At 54.5% G+C, this 14,335-nt stretch overlaps 3 non-coding genes across 3 annotated transcripts; 2 read left to right on the top strand and 1 right to left on the bottom strand.

Moving 5' to 3' along the window:
* Nucleotides 1-4,069: 4,069 nt before the first annotated feature.
* Nucleotides 4,070-4,261, bottom strand: LOC140215040 (U2 spliceosomal RNA). Its single transcript, XR_011891961.1, has one exon. It is a non-coding gene; the product is annotated as a U2 spliceosomal RNA (small nuclear RNA).
* Nucleotides 4,262-9,912: 5,651 nt separating this feature from the next.
* On the top strand, nucleotides 9,913-11,727 carry LOC140215041 (small subunit ribosomal RNA). Its single transcript, XR_011891962.1, has one exon. It is a non-coding gene; the product is annotated as a small subunit ribosomal RNA (ribosomal RNA).
* Nucleotides 11,728-13,301: 1,574 nt separating this feature from the next.
* On the top strand, nucleotides 13,302-13,454 carry LOC140215038 (5.8S ribosomal RNA). Its single transcript, XR_011891959.1, has one exon. It is a non-coding gene; the product is annotated as a 5.8S ribosomal RNA (ribosomal RNA).
* The last annotated feature ends 881 nt before the right edge of the window (nucleotides 13,455-14,335 follow it).

The following is a 14,335-nucleotide window of genomic DNA, read 5'->3' as shown; positions in this document are numbered from 1 at the left end:
ATTTCAGCAACAATCCCGTGGCTTCAGTTTTAGTCCCCGCGTGGCTTAAGCGCCGAGCATTTTTTCTCGCTACCTGGCGTAAGCGCCGAGCATTTTCAGGCTTAAGCGCGGGCGTTCGGCGCTCTCCGTGGCCGCCCCGGCTGACGTGGTTGCGGACTTTGCCGCGCGCAGCTTGAGCGGTGAGCATTTTCAGTCGCCATATGTGGCTTAAGCGCGGGCGGGGTGTGGCCGCCCCGGCTGACGTGGTAGCGGACTTGGCGTAATGTTGCCCGTTGTTTCACAGGAAACGGGCACCGCGAATTTCATGCTTTCTTTCCAGCTTGGAACGTTTGGCTTTGTGTGCGGGTGCTGCATTTAAGGAGCTGTGTATAACTTTATAGAGCGTCTCAAGAAAAACAATTTGTTTGAAGCTTCACACGTGAGAGGAGCGGCTTCTGAGTACGAGGCGGTTTTCCTTTTTTTTTTTTTCTGCCGATAATTGTACTCATCTGCCACGTCTCTCACCACGATATGATATTTTTTTGGGGGGTTTCTCCTTTGATCCTCAAGTGAACGGACTGTCCAGTACTGATGCCATTTACAAAAATCCAAAACAGCAGAGGCCCGCACCTGCTCAATCAACGCCAACTCAATTTAAGGAAGGGCTGTTCAAAAGCTGATCGAAACCATCCAGTTTGGGAAAACCTATTTTATGCAGTAGTTTTTATTATTATTTTTTTTTTATTGTGAGAGACGTGAAATCCACACCACGAAATGAACGTCCCTTTGTTACCCTTTTGTTACCGCGGCTTCGAAACCGTGCGTAATACCAATTTAATTGTGTCCTGGTTGGCCGTTTGTCAGCACTTTGTGTTCTTCTAGAAAATCAACTACTAGTTTATAAATTACGTGCGCGAAATTTTCCTCCGTGTGCACCACCAAAATACTTAAAGAAGAGAGAATGCGTCCGGGGCCTTGGGATTTCGAAAATGCCGTGCTCTGAAATTTTCACATCCGCCATTGGAAAGATAATTATTATCCGTCGTAAAAAAGAAAAAAAAAAAGAAAGAAATCACATTTGAAATTATCATTGAAAGTGGCCACGTTTTTCGGGGCATGTCTTGATGAAATAATTTCAGTTCAGTTCAGCATGATTGGATTTCATCTTTTCCAGTATTCTCAGTACTCTCGTTGTAGTACCAATTGCCGGCAGATTTTTTTTTTAGTTGTTTAGAGTTATACATTCCTGAACGATGTTTTTCTTTTCCTCAAAGCTAGCCATAGAACCAGCGCTTTCTATAAAATCATGACAATAAGAATCCAGCATATCGGTTCATCTTCGGCGCGATTAAAGTTCGGGAACTGGCGATTTTTTATTGCCGTGATCAAGAAGGTTAACACCAGATAAGGCGTGATATTTCAGCATACCAGTCACGATATCTAATCGAATCTAAGATTGAAATGGCGTTCTGAATTCTTTCGGTTCCAGATAGAAAGAAACAGAAAAAAAAAAAAAAAGAAAGGATGTGATTGATTGCCATTCAAATCTGAAGACCGCGTGGAGAAAGTGTTCCGGTTTACATTCGGCAAATCAAAATGAACGGCTAAAATTAATCCATCGTCTGGTTTCATGCGCGAGATCACGTAAAAGGCAGCCATTCTTCTTAGCATGGTTTCTCTCTTTTGCTCTCTCATTCGCGCACGGAAATTTCTTCGTACGGGAATTTTATGAAGCGAAGGCGGCTGCAGACCATTTTCTTTGTTTAGTTCATGTTCGTAGGCGCAAATTACAAACCTAACACTTGGAGCAACATTTCCACTACTCTAGAGGGGCATAAACTGTAGACAGTGCACGCTTTCTCATTTATCCAATCGCTCGCAAACACATTGCATTGCTAGTCTACAGTGGCAATACAAAGTGACGTTTCACCATGCACGTCGAAGTTCATTACCAGTACCGCGCCAGCATCGACCGGCCGGCGAAGCGACGAGCTCAGCAGCGCATGCGCAAGGCCCGACACCACCCCAACCGAGCTTCCCTGCTTATCGGAGAGAGCAAGTGCGCGTGAACACGGGCGCGTCTGAGTATCTGGATTTAAAAAAAAAAAGAAAAAGAAAGCGTTTCCGAGATATTGACAAAGACAAGTGGTCGCGGTCGCTCTGAATCTTATCGTATTATAGAAAACGTGGGATGGCGGCGCTTCCTCGAGGGTCAGAAAGTACAATCGTCGAACTAGGTGGCAAGTGGAGTACATCCTTTTTCTTGGAACGGTTTGCAATTGACTGCTTGAATGTGCCGACCACGCGTCGCGGGTCGCGTATAGAGCCAACCGTTGGCAAGCACGCGTCTAGCGTAGCAGCAGAACCGATCGCGGTTGCGATAACCCATCGTTGGCAGCGAAAAAGAAAAACACCCACACGCAGTTTGTAGCAATAACCGTACAAATCAATGTGGTTTTAAATATAGCTTCACTGGTCACCCAAGAAGGGCACCGAAACTTTCTCATGACGCACACCGCTGTAGTCCACAAAGAACAAAGCGCACAAAATAGATATGATACAGCCGCACCGCATTATTTCGTGTTTTCACCATTTCATTACTTTCGTGTGCATGCGCGCTAGGGCCACGCAGGCCAGGAGTAAAAGGCACGAAAAAAAAAAAAAAAATGGTACGCAATCCTAAGCTTTGACTTGACTGCTGTGGCACTCGCATTTGTGTTCTTTACCTTAGGCGAACGCAATGCGCAAACTGAACTGGAATTTCCAATAATGGAAATTCCTGTTTGGCTCATATTTGCGTTTTTCGCCCGAGCAAGCGCTTCACTGCACTACGCTTTGCCCCTTCAACGTGGCTACACTGCCCGGCAGGCGTGTTCTGCGTAGGGCCGAACCTGCAGGCAAAAAGCATGGGCGCCGCCATCTTGTTGAGAGCGGCGCCAGGGACACAATCGCGCCTAGCTCATTGAGTTTTCCCCCAAAACTGAAAAAAATTTGACTTCATTAAACGAGAAAGATGCCACGAGTGTCCCAACAAAAAGCTTTGAGGATTACCGAAGGGTAACTGAGGGCGACGCAACGGGCTCTGGAAAGAAGGATGATGGGTGTGGCGTCACGGGGGGATCGGAATAGAGCAGATTGGGGTGTGCGAGAACAAACGCTCGTTAATGACACCAAAGTTTAAACCAGGAAAAACAAATGGGCATGCGCAGGGCATGCAATCTGGGGGGAAGATAACCGGTGGCCATTAAGGGTTACAGACTGAATTCCGAGAGGAGGGAAGCGTAGCAGGGGGTGGCAGAAAGGTAGGAGGGCAGATTAGATTAGGGACTACATGGCGACAATCGGCACCTGACCGGGGTACTTGGAGGATCATGGGAGATGCCTTTGCCCTGCAGTGGGCGTAGCCAGGATGATGATGATGATGATGTTCATGATGAAAAGGTAGCAACAGGTCTTCGTAACATACAGGTTAGAAAGATGAGGCACCTTTTAACCCTTGAATATATTTCGCCACATTCGGGCATACGACAAGTTTGTTTTCGAGGCGCTCGGTCCCACTGCTGCGAAAATGTGTACACAAAGGCTGCACAGTAGTTGCCAGAAATCGGGCACTCTATTTTTCTTTCATAGGGAATCTTTCTTCCACTTGGGCAGCGGATTTCGGCGGCAGGGCGAGCTTGCGTGGGCGCGGTGGTTTACGGATCCAAGCGATAGTGAACTCCAAAATCCAGTGTTGGCTTTGAGTGGGATTCATATTGATTGCGAACCCCACGGCTAATCCTACCCCCCATCCCCCCAAGTGGCTCTTTACAGGAGACAATCATTCAGAGACATCGGACAAATAGGAATTCTGGTTCTTTCTTTTGCTTTCATTAATTTTTCTCGAAGCCCATAACTAGAAATTTGCTGGAGCGGCTGTCCCATTTGCGACGCAACAAGTGCGACGCTACACACAGATGGAGTGGCAGTTTAATTACTCTCGTGGTCCGCGAACCGGCATCGTTGCGTGTAGTATAGGAATGGTGCGTGTCAAGTCAGTGCTCGCGTTGAGCTTGTGCTCTTCATTTTGATTGAATGAAGTCTCACCTAAGTGAGCGGGGCCGATCCCGGAGGTAGTGCAATACCGGGCCGACCTGCGGCGGAGGTGAAGCAGGCTTCAAGCACTCCGCCAACTTCCAAAAATAGGTTTAATATCGTGGGTCCATATAGAACCCGTATCAGATATTAAGCTGATAAGAACAGAGTTTTTTATTTATGCTAGTTACAAATACATCAAAAATATGTTACAAAACCAAGGAAAAAACGGATAAAAGGTGTATAATCTAAAAACGCAAACAAATGACTAAAAAAACTAGTTAGTGGTGTTAGTGATAAAAGGCTAAAACTGTAAAGGTGTAAAATACATGGCAAAACGCTTCTCTAAAACATAAAAGATCATTAAGAGGTGCCTACATGGGCTTTAAAAATCTTCGTAGATGGGCTTCGTAAATCTTCGTACATGGGCTTTAAAAATCTACACTTTGATCTTAGCCAAAAGGCCGAGAAGCGATGTCCTTCACTTCACTTCATTGTACTACTGCCTTGTGGGCGCCCTGCCGACATGGGTAACCTCAGCAACAGCGTGGGCAATATTATAAAATTCAGCCTGTGTACAGACTCAACGCTCCCTATCTCACGGATGAATTCGCAACGCCTCAGTCTTTCGCTGTTAACGAAACGCTGTCGCGTAGAAACGAGACCCGAGTGCAAGCTTGCTTGTAACGCGAAACCAACCAAGGCAACCTCGTAGAAAACGGAACAGGCGAGCGGAAAAAAAACGCGCCAGGGGAATGCTTACTTCCGTCTGAATGCGACCGCTCAAGGTGACCTTCCTTGAGGGCTTCGTTTCAAGCCCGTGTGCAATTGTAATATACTACGCGCATTTCCTTCATTTCTTTTTATTTACCGCAAGGCCCACTGAAAATTTTGATACGGCACAGGCCGGGACGGATCGCAACGTGTCGAATCGACCGGTAGAATTAGGTAGCATGCCCCATGTACGAAGACGAGCAACATAGAAGTGAATGACAAAATAAATATAGAAAACGCTGCACACTCCTTCCAACCGGAAACATAGAGGGGAGAAAGATCGCCATCTGAAACACAGGCATTGTAAAAAAAAGAAAAAAAAAAGTGCTACCTCATCATCTTTACCATTACCGTGTGTGTGTATGTATATATGCATGTGTGTGTGTGTGTGTTTGTGTATTTATATATATATATATATATATATATATATATATATACGCACACATGCTAGCATAGCTTAAACGCAGCTGGAAAGCTCAGCCTTGCACAAGAACCACCCCCTGTCGCAAACCCCTTTGAAACATTCAAATGCCAAACACGAGTAGAGCGAGGTCGTTCGAACCTGGCGCCAAAACGCATTGGCGCCATCTGTGTACGGAACTAGGAAAACCTGCGGACTTTGCAATACAGAAAGAAAGGTAGATGGCGCGAGCTAACGCTCCATTGCATACTAAGAACGAGAGTTAGTGAATAATGGCAGAAACGTCTTGGGAAGAGAAAAAAAAAAAAAACACGCAAAAGTTGTTGGCTTGTGCAAGCACTCTATGTTACAGCGATTAAAGAGCATAGCATCTTCTACAACAGCAGCTACAAAAAGAAGAAGAACGTGAGAGAGGGAGAGAGACAGGCGTGTTTCTTTGGAATGCAGAGCATGCAGCACATACTATAAAGTGCCAAAGAGACGGGGAAAGCAGATGGCGCGAAGGTGTATGTCCTCAAAGCTTGAAAGCAATTTCTAAATTACATGTACCGAAGTCCACCTACTCTCATCAGGTTGCTCCCGCCTCCAGTTGCGTTTAAAGTGAAATTACAGTCGCCTCAAAGGCAGACAGAGAGAGAGTGAAAATAGGTACACTTGCTTCGCGCAGCTGCAGCCGTTCAAATTTTACAGCAAGAGCACTCCCGAAGCAACAAAGTCCGCTGCCGCCTGGGCGCAATGCGCTCGCTTCAGTAAATTGCCGTGCTGGCCTCGGCAACCAAGAGGTGTAGTGCGGCAGACTGCTGCATTGTAGCACACCGCAAACCGTGCAGACGTAAGCGATCGCCTCGACATCGCTGCGAGCGCTCGAAGAGACAAAGTCCGAAACCACGTGTGCCGGGGCGGTGCGAGCGCGACGCCTTTGACGCAACTTTTGCGTACAAGCCGCCGCACCGCCACGACGGAATCGCTGGCATCCCGCACGCAGCTGCATTGTGTCACGCCGGCAATCGTTGAAACACCACGCAGTCGTCGGCGTCGGCCCCGACATGGTTGCGAGCGCTGGAAGAGACAAAGTCCGAAACCGCGTGTGCCGGGGCGGCGCGAGCGCGACGCCTTTGACGCAACTTTTGCGTACAAGCCGCCGCACGGACACGACGGAGCCGGTGTCACCCTGCAGAGGGCTGCACTATAGCACGCCGGGAACCGGCAAAGAACCGCGCAGACGTCGTCGTTGGCCGCGGCGTTGCCGCGAGCACGCGAAGAGACAAAGTCCGAAAGGACGTCAGCCGGGGCGTCGAGCACGCCGCCCGCACTGTTCGCACGCGTGCTCGGAAATGGCGAAGGGGCCGCGCTAGCGTGCCTTGAATCGGTGAGCGGCGGTACCGCGGCGATCGCCAGAGCTCGAATCCGCCCTGCAAAAGCCAAATATTGGCGCTCGGCTCGGCGCAGTACGCCGCCGCGTCGCACGAGTACGGCCCCATGGAGGTCTGGGCACTTATCGCTGCTACTGTAAGGGGCCGTACGGCCCCGGCCGACATTGTACCGTAGTGCGATTTTCGGCTTGCGCGTGCTCGTGGCGTAGTCCGCGCACCGTTCCGACGTCGACAATCGTGCCCACGACTACGCGAGCGCTGGAAGAGACAAAGTCCGAAACCGCGTGTGCCGGGGCGGCGCGAGCGCGACGCCTTTGACGCAACTTTTGCGTACAAGCCGCCGCACGGACACGACGGAGCCGGTGTCGCCCTGCAGAGGGCTGCACTATAGCACGCCGGGAACCGGCAAAGAACCGCGCAGACGTCGTCGTTGGCCGCGGCGTTGCCGCGAGCACGCGAAGAGACAAAGTCCGAAACGACGTCAGCCGGGGCGTCGAGCACGCCGCCCGCACTGTTCGCACGCGTGCTCGGAAATGGCGAAGGGGCCGCGCTAGCGTGCCTTGAATCGGTGAGCGGCGGTACCGCGGCGATAGCCAGAGCTCGAATCCGCCCTGCAAAAGCCAAATATTGGCGCTCGGCTCGGCGCAGTACGCCGCCGCGTCGCACGAGTACGGCCCCATGGAGGTCTGGGCACTTATCGCTGCTACTGTAAGGGGCCGTACGGCCCCGGCCGACATTGTACCGTAGTGCGATTTTCGTCTTGCGCGTGCTCGTGGCGGTGTCCGCGCACCGTTCCGACGTCGACAATCGTGCCCACGACTACGCGAGCGCTGGAAGAGACAAAGTCCGAAACCGCGTGTGCCGGGGCGGCGCGAGCGCGACGCCTTTGACGCAACTTTTGCGTACAAGCCGCCGCACGGACACGACGGAATCGCTGGCATCCCGCACGCAGCTGCATTGTGTCACGCCGGCAATCGTTGAAACACCACGCAGTCGTCGGCGTCGGCCCCGACATGGTTGCGAGCGCTGGAAGAGACAAAGTCCGAAACCGCGTGTGCCGGGGCGGCGCGAGCGCGACGCCTTTGACGCAACTTTTGCGTACAAGCCGCCGCACGGACACGACGGAGCCGGTGTCGCCCTGCAGAGGGCTGCACTATAGCACGCCGGGAACCGGCAAAGAACCGCGCAGACGTCGTCGTTGGCCGCGGCGTTGCCGCGAGCACGCGAAGAGACAAAGTCCGAAACGACGTCAGCCGGGGCGTCGAGCACGCCGCCCGCACTGTTCGCACGCGTGCTCGGAAATGGCGAAGGGGCCGCGCTAGCGTGCCTTGAATCGGTGAGCGGCGGTACCGCGGCGATCGCCAGAGCTCGAATCCGCCCTGCAAAAGCCAAATATTGGCGCTCGGCTCGGCGCAGTACGCCGCCGCGTCGCACGAGTACGGCCCCATGGAGGTCTGGGCACTTATCGCTGCTACTGTAAGGGGCCGTACGGCCCCGGCCGACATTGTACCGTAGTGCGATTTTCGTCTTGCGCGTGCTCGTGGCGGTGTCCGCGCACCGTTGCGACGTCGACAATCGTGCCCACGACTACGCGAGCGCTGGAAGAGACAAAGTCCGAAACCGCGTGTGCCGGGGCGGCGCGAGCGCGACGCCTTTGACGCAACTTTTGCGTACAAGCCGCCGCACGGCCACGACGGAGCCGGTGTCACCCTGCAGAGGGCTGCACTGTAGCACGCCGGGAACCGGCAAAGAACCGCGCAGACGTCGTCGTTGGCCGCGGCGTTGCCGCGAGCACGCGAAGAGACAAAGTCCGAAACGACGTCAGCCGGGGCGTCGAGCACGCCGCCCGCACTGTTCGCACGCGTGCTCGGAAATGGCGAAGGGGCCGCGCTAGCGTGCCTTGAATCGGTGAGCGGCGGTACCGCGGCGATCGCCAGAGCTCGAATCCGCCCTGCAAAAGCCAAATATTGGCGCTCGGCTCGGCGCAGTACGCCGCCGCGTCGCACGAGTACGGCCCCATGGAGGTCTGGGCACTTATCGCTGCTACTGTAAGGGGCCGTACGGCCCCGGCCGACATTGTACCGTAGTGCGATTTTCGTCTTGCGCGTGCTCGTGGCGGTGTCCGCGCACCGTTGCGACGTCGACAATCGTGCCCACGACTACGCGAGCGCTGGAAGAGACAAAGTCCGAAACCGCGTGTGCCGGGGCGGCGCGAGCGCGACGCCTTTGACGCAACTTTTGCGTACAAGCCGCCGCACGGCCACGACGGAGCCGGTGTCACCCTGCAGAGGGCTGCACTGTAGCACGCCGGGAACCGGCAAAGAACCGCGCAGACGTCGTCGTTGGCCGCGGCGTTGCCGCGAGCACGCGAAGAGACAAAGTCCGAAACGACGTCAGCCGGGGCGTCGAGCACGCCGCCCGCACTGTTCGCACTCGTGCTCGGAAATGGCGAAGGGGCCGTGCTAGCGTGCCTCGAATCGATCGGCCGGGGGCCCCGTAGGGCGACAGACAGGCAATTGTGCAGGAAACCGTACTGGCCATTGGCGAGAAATTGCCGTTCGCGCATTCGGTGGACGCGCTGCGCTTTCACGACTTCGGCATTGTGCTGCCGACGTAAGCTTTCAATCTTGCTCGCGGCGTTACGAGGCGGCACGATTTTCGCCAAACGCTCGTCGAAAGTGGCACGAGTACGGCCCCATGGAGGTCTGGGTACTTATCGCTGCTATTATATGGGGGTCCCAGAGAGCAGTCGCCCCCAAAGCGACCTGGGTGTTTGATATGCGGCGGGCTTCGTGCCCGTCAAGCGTGTCCCCGGTATCGCTCCCGTGGATCCCACAGCTGACGTCTGCAGCCTCATCCGCTTGATGCGTTAGGGGCTGGTTGTCGGACGACGCTTTTTCCACGATATCGAAGTGTGTTCCGCATCGTCCTCGGACGAATCAAATACGAAAGCGCCGAAGGCGCGGGCGTGACCCGTCGCCTAGCGGCTTTGCCGTCTCGGCTACGTTGCAAGTGTCGGTCGGTCCACCAGTGCTGCGGGCTCGAGAGAAACCGCAAGCCGCGATCGAGTCGACACAACCGGTCTATCGAGAATGTTGCGTGCTTCTTGCCGCGTGGCGATACCCGGCCCTGCGGGGAGGGCGCCGTTGCGAGCTCGAACGCCGTCGTCTCGGACTGTGCAAAGTGCTACCCTTTGCGAGAACGAAGCGTGTTGGGGCGCCTGAAGGTGGCCTCGGCATCGCAAAAACGGCGTCCGGCCTGCTTGAAAGGCTGGACGCGCAGTTGAACGATTACCTGGTTGATCCTGCCAGTAATCATATGCTTGTCTCAAAGATTAAGCCATGCATGTCTAAGTACATGCCGAAATAAGGCGAAACCGCGAATGGCTCATTAAATCAGTTATGGTTCCTTAGATCGTTTCTTCCTACTTGGATAACTGTGGCAATTCTAGAGCTAATACATGCAGTGAGCCTGAAGCCCTTTGGGCGACGGGTGCTTTTATTAGACCAAGATCGATCGGGTTTCGGCCCGTATTGTGTGGTGACTCTGGATAACTTTGTGCTGATCGCATGGCCACGAGCCGGCGACGTTTCTTTCAAGTGTCTGCCTTATCAACTTTCGATGGTAGGTTACTTGCTTACCATGGTTGTTACGGGTAACGGAGAATCAGGGTTCGATTCCGGAGAGGGAGCCTGAGAAACGGCTACCACATCCAAGGAAGGCAGCAGGCGCGCAAATTACCCACTCCCGGCACGGGGAGGTAGTGACGAAAAATAACAATACGGGACTCTTTTGAGGCCCCGTAATTGAAATGAGTACACTCTAAATCCTTTAACGAGGATCAATTGGAGGGCAAGTCTGGTGCCAGCAGCCGCGGTAATTCCAGCTCCAATAGCGTATACTAAAGCTGCTGCGGTTAAAAAGCTCGTAGTTGGATCTCAGTTCCAGACGAGTAGTGCATCTACCCGATGCGACGGCTCGGACTGAACATCATGCCGGTCCTTTCTTGGTGCACTTCATTGTGTGCCTCGAGAAGGCCGGTGCTTTTACTTTGAAAAAATTAGAGTGCTCAACGCAGGCGAGTCGCCTGAATAAACTTGCATGGAATAATAGAACAAGACCTCGTTTCTGTTCTGTTGGTTTTTGGAATACGAGGTAATGATTAAGAGGGACAGACGGGGGCATTCGTATTGCGGCGCTAGAGGTGAAATTCTTGGACCGTCGCAAGACGAACTACTGCGAAAGCATTTGCCAAGAATGTTTTCTTTGATCAAGAACGAAAGTCAGAGGTTCGAAGGCGATCAGATACCGCCCTAGTTCTGACCATAAACGATGCCAACCAGCGATCCGCCTGAGTTACTCAAATGACTCGGCGGGCAGCTTCCGGGAAACCAAAGTGTTTGGGTTCCGGGGGAAGTATGGTTGCAAAGCTGAAACTTAAAGGAATTGACGGAAGGGCACCACCAGGAGTGGAGCCTGCGGCTTAATTTGACTCAACACGGGAAAACTTACCCGGCCCGGACACTGGGAGGATTGACAGATTGAGAGCTCTTTCTTGATTCGGTGGATGGTGGTGCATGGCCGTTCTTAGTTGGTGGAGCGATTTGTCTGGTTAATTCCGATAACGAACGAGACTCTAGCCTATTAAATAGGTGCGGGGTTCCCAGCACCTTACAACCTTCTTAGAGGGACAAGCGGCTCCTAGCCGCACGAAACAGAGCAATAACAGGTCTGTGATGCCCTTAGATGTCCGGGGCCGCACGCGCGCTACACTGAAGGAAGCAGCGTGTCTTTATCCCTGTCTGAAAAGACTGGGTAACCCGTGGAACTTCTTTCGTGATTGGGATAGGGGCTTGCAATTGTTCCCCTTGAACGAGGAATTCCCAGTAAGCGCGAGTCATAAGCTCGCGTTGATTACGTCCCTGCCCTTTGTACACACCGCCCGTCGCTACTACCGATTGAATGATTTAGTGAGGTCTTCGGACCGATGTCCGGCGCGGCCTTTCGGTTGCGCCGGTCTGTTGGAAAGATGACCAAACTTGATCATTTAGAGGAAGTAAAAGTCGTAACAAGGTTTCCGTAGGTGAACCTGCGGAAGGATCATTACCGGATTGTGAAGGGTGGCGAGCGCCATTGTTTCTACCCCGTGTGGGTGAAGCAGCTCGCTGCGCCCGACGCTTTCCGCCGCTGGCCCCGCTTGGACGCGGGGACGGCTATACCCGAACATGCCGGGGACTGCCTGAATTTTGAGGGGCGCCCCGTGCCAAATTTGTTGCGCCCAGTGGACGCCGGCTGCAACCTTGGACGGTTGGCTTGGCCGCGCCCGCGGGTAGAAACGGCGTAACGCACACTGGGTGGGCTTTCTGTCCGCTTTGGCGCTCTTGCGCGGAATGGGAGTAAGACGACCCGACCTGCTGCTTTGCCCAGTACGAGGGGAACGGCGAAGCGTGCGGTCGGTCAAGGAACTGACGGTCGAGAGCTAATGCCGCTGCCGCTTAGTACACACACGGAACCGTGGTGCGAGCGCTCTCCCGTCCTCCGCGGCAAACGCTGCCGAGTCTGAAAAGTCTGGCGGCTGCCGGTCGCTTCCTGCGGCGAGTATGGAGTAACGACCCGACTTTGTTGCCGCCCAAGTACTAAAGGAACGGTGTGGCGCTCGGTCGGTCATGGAACTGTCGGTATGAGGGTGCGGCTGCCAAGTACGGAAGGAACCGTGGCCTAAAGTGCTCTCCCGTCCTCCGCGGCAAATGCCACCGAGTCCGAAAGGGCCGGAGGCTGCCGGTCGGCTCCTGCTCGTGACGCGCGAGGTGTCGAGATCGCGGTTTAATGCGACGACGTCTGCAGGCTATTCGCCCGCCGCCGAGGGAAAGGCGGCGTTGCTGCGAAGTACCGAAGGAAACGCGGCTTTGCTACGTCGGAAGCGTTCTGCGGTTAGCGGACTTGTGCGCTTTGGGAAGGCGCCGCACGTCGAAAGAGGAAGTACGGACAGACGAGGGACTGTAGTCCCGGATTCGAACGCACTTGCGGCCAGGCCCTTGCTGGCTTCGTCTTCCGCCTCAAGTAGACTTGTTGTGGCGCCGGCGCAGGGAGCCGTCCCTGGCACTGGCCGAGTGGTTTTGGAGAGCTGCGCGAGTACGCGCGCCGGGCTCTTGTCTTTCGTCTCAAGTAGGCTGTTGGATCAACAGCGGTTATGCTGCGGCGATCTGCCGATGCGAAAGTGTGTGTGTGTTTGAGGCCCTTCTATGAACCTACTGCTGACTGAAGCGAAGCACGTCGATGGGGGTGAAGCCCTGCCCGTGGCCGTGTAGCCGTTAAAGACTCCACAGCGGCTTAGCCCTAATCATGGCTCTGTCGCTCTTTGCAATTTTTAGTGGAGCGATGTGAACGTGCACACGAGACACACGGGTCCGGTGGTTGGATGGCAGGTAAAACCGGCTTCGAGTGCGCGCAAACGGCATAAGCTACCTCGAGGGCAAGCGAGGAAGGCGTGGGCGCAAAACACACGCGCGAGTAGCAGGAGTGGAGTGCCATTAGGCTTTCAGCTGCTGAGACGCGGCCGCCGAAAGAGCGAGACTGGAGGAGCGCACGCCGAAAGGCGCTCTTCGAAACCACACACAGGGAGACGCCACGTGCCTAAAACCCTGGTTGTACTGTACTGAATTGAACAAACTATTTTTCACGACTCTAAGCGGTGGATCACTCGGTTCTCGGGTCGATGAAGAACGCAGCCAGCTGCGAGACTTGGTGTGAATTGCAGGACACACTGAGCACTGATTCTTTGAACGCACATTGCGGCCTTGGGTCTTCCCTTGGCTTCGTCTGTCTGAGGGTCGGATCACATATCAAGAGAGACTTCGGCGCACAGGGAACGTGCGTCCGTCGACTCGTTTTGACCGCGTCGGCATCATGGACAGTACGTTGAGCGCTAAAGCCACGCGCCAGCGGCCTCACGAGAGGGAGACGGTGGCAAACCGTTGTGCCAATTCTTCGAAAAGACGGAAACGAGGCATTACTACTGCAGCGTGACGAGTGCGCGCCTCTAGCAAGACCGCCGCAGGATGGAGTCGGATACCTGCAGGGAAAGAGCGGTCCAAGCACGAGGCGCGAACGTCTGTTGCCATGTAGCGCGCACGTTTGCGAGAGAGTCGGAAGCGCACGCTTGCGTGCACGGAAAACGTGGGAATGAAACGCCGGCCGATTCCCGCGCCGTGCGCAAAGCCAGCGCGATCGCAATTTGCGCTGTTTGCCTTCGAAGTACGTCGAGCTCCAGAGCTGGTCGCTCGTTCACGTCACCGCAGTTGTGTGGGCGCCCTTCCGGGCTTCGTCGCAGGAATGGGAATCGGCAGATTCTTGCGAGGAGCGGGGAGGAGAAGGGTGGCCCCCGAAAGCGGTTCGACGCGACAGCGCAGTCTGCGAGCGAGAAGAGTCACGGCACGGCGGAGAATTGCCGCGAAACGGAAAATGTCTCCTTCGAGAGCGTGGGTGCCCCGTTGGCCGAGCTGAAGCGTTCCGTCGTAGTCCGCCGTCGGTCCAAGTGCTTCGCAGTCTCTGTCCCCTAAAGACTGGGCCACTCCAGTTGGGGCAGGGGCGACGCTACACGAGACGATGCCTCCCGCCAGGTTTTAGTCGCCCCTGCGGTGCCCGCTGAAGCGGCGCGCTGCTAAGGCGATCTTTGCCTCGGTGGTGTTTGGGCTTCAGACACGGTCGCTTACCA

The sequence above is a fragment of the Dermacentor andersoni genome, unplaced genomic scaffold (genome assembly GCF_023375885.2).
Source record: "Dermacentor andersoni unplaced genomic scaffold, qqDerAnde1_hic_scaffold ctg00000798.1, whole genome shotgun sequence".
Taxonomy (NCBI): Eukaryota; Metazoa; Arthropoda; class Arachnida; order Ixodida; family Ixodidae; genus Dermacentor; species Dermacentor andersoni.
This window is presented reverse-complemented; position numbering and strand designations above follow the sequence as displayed.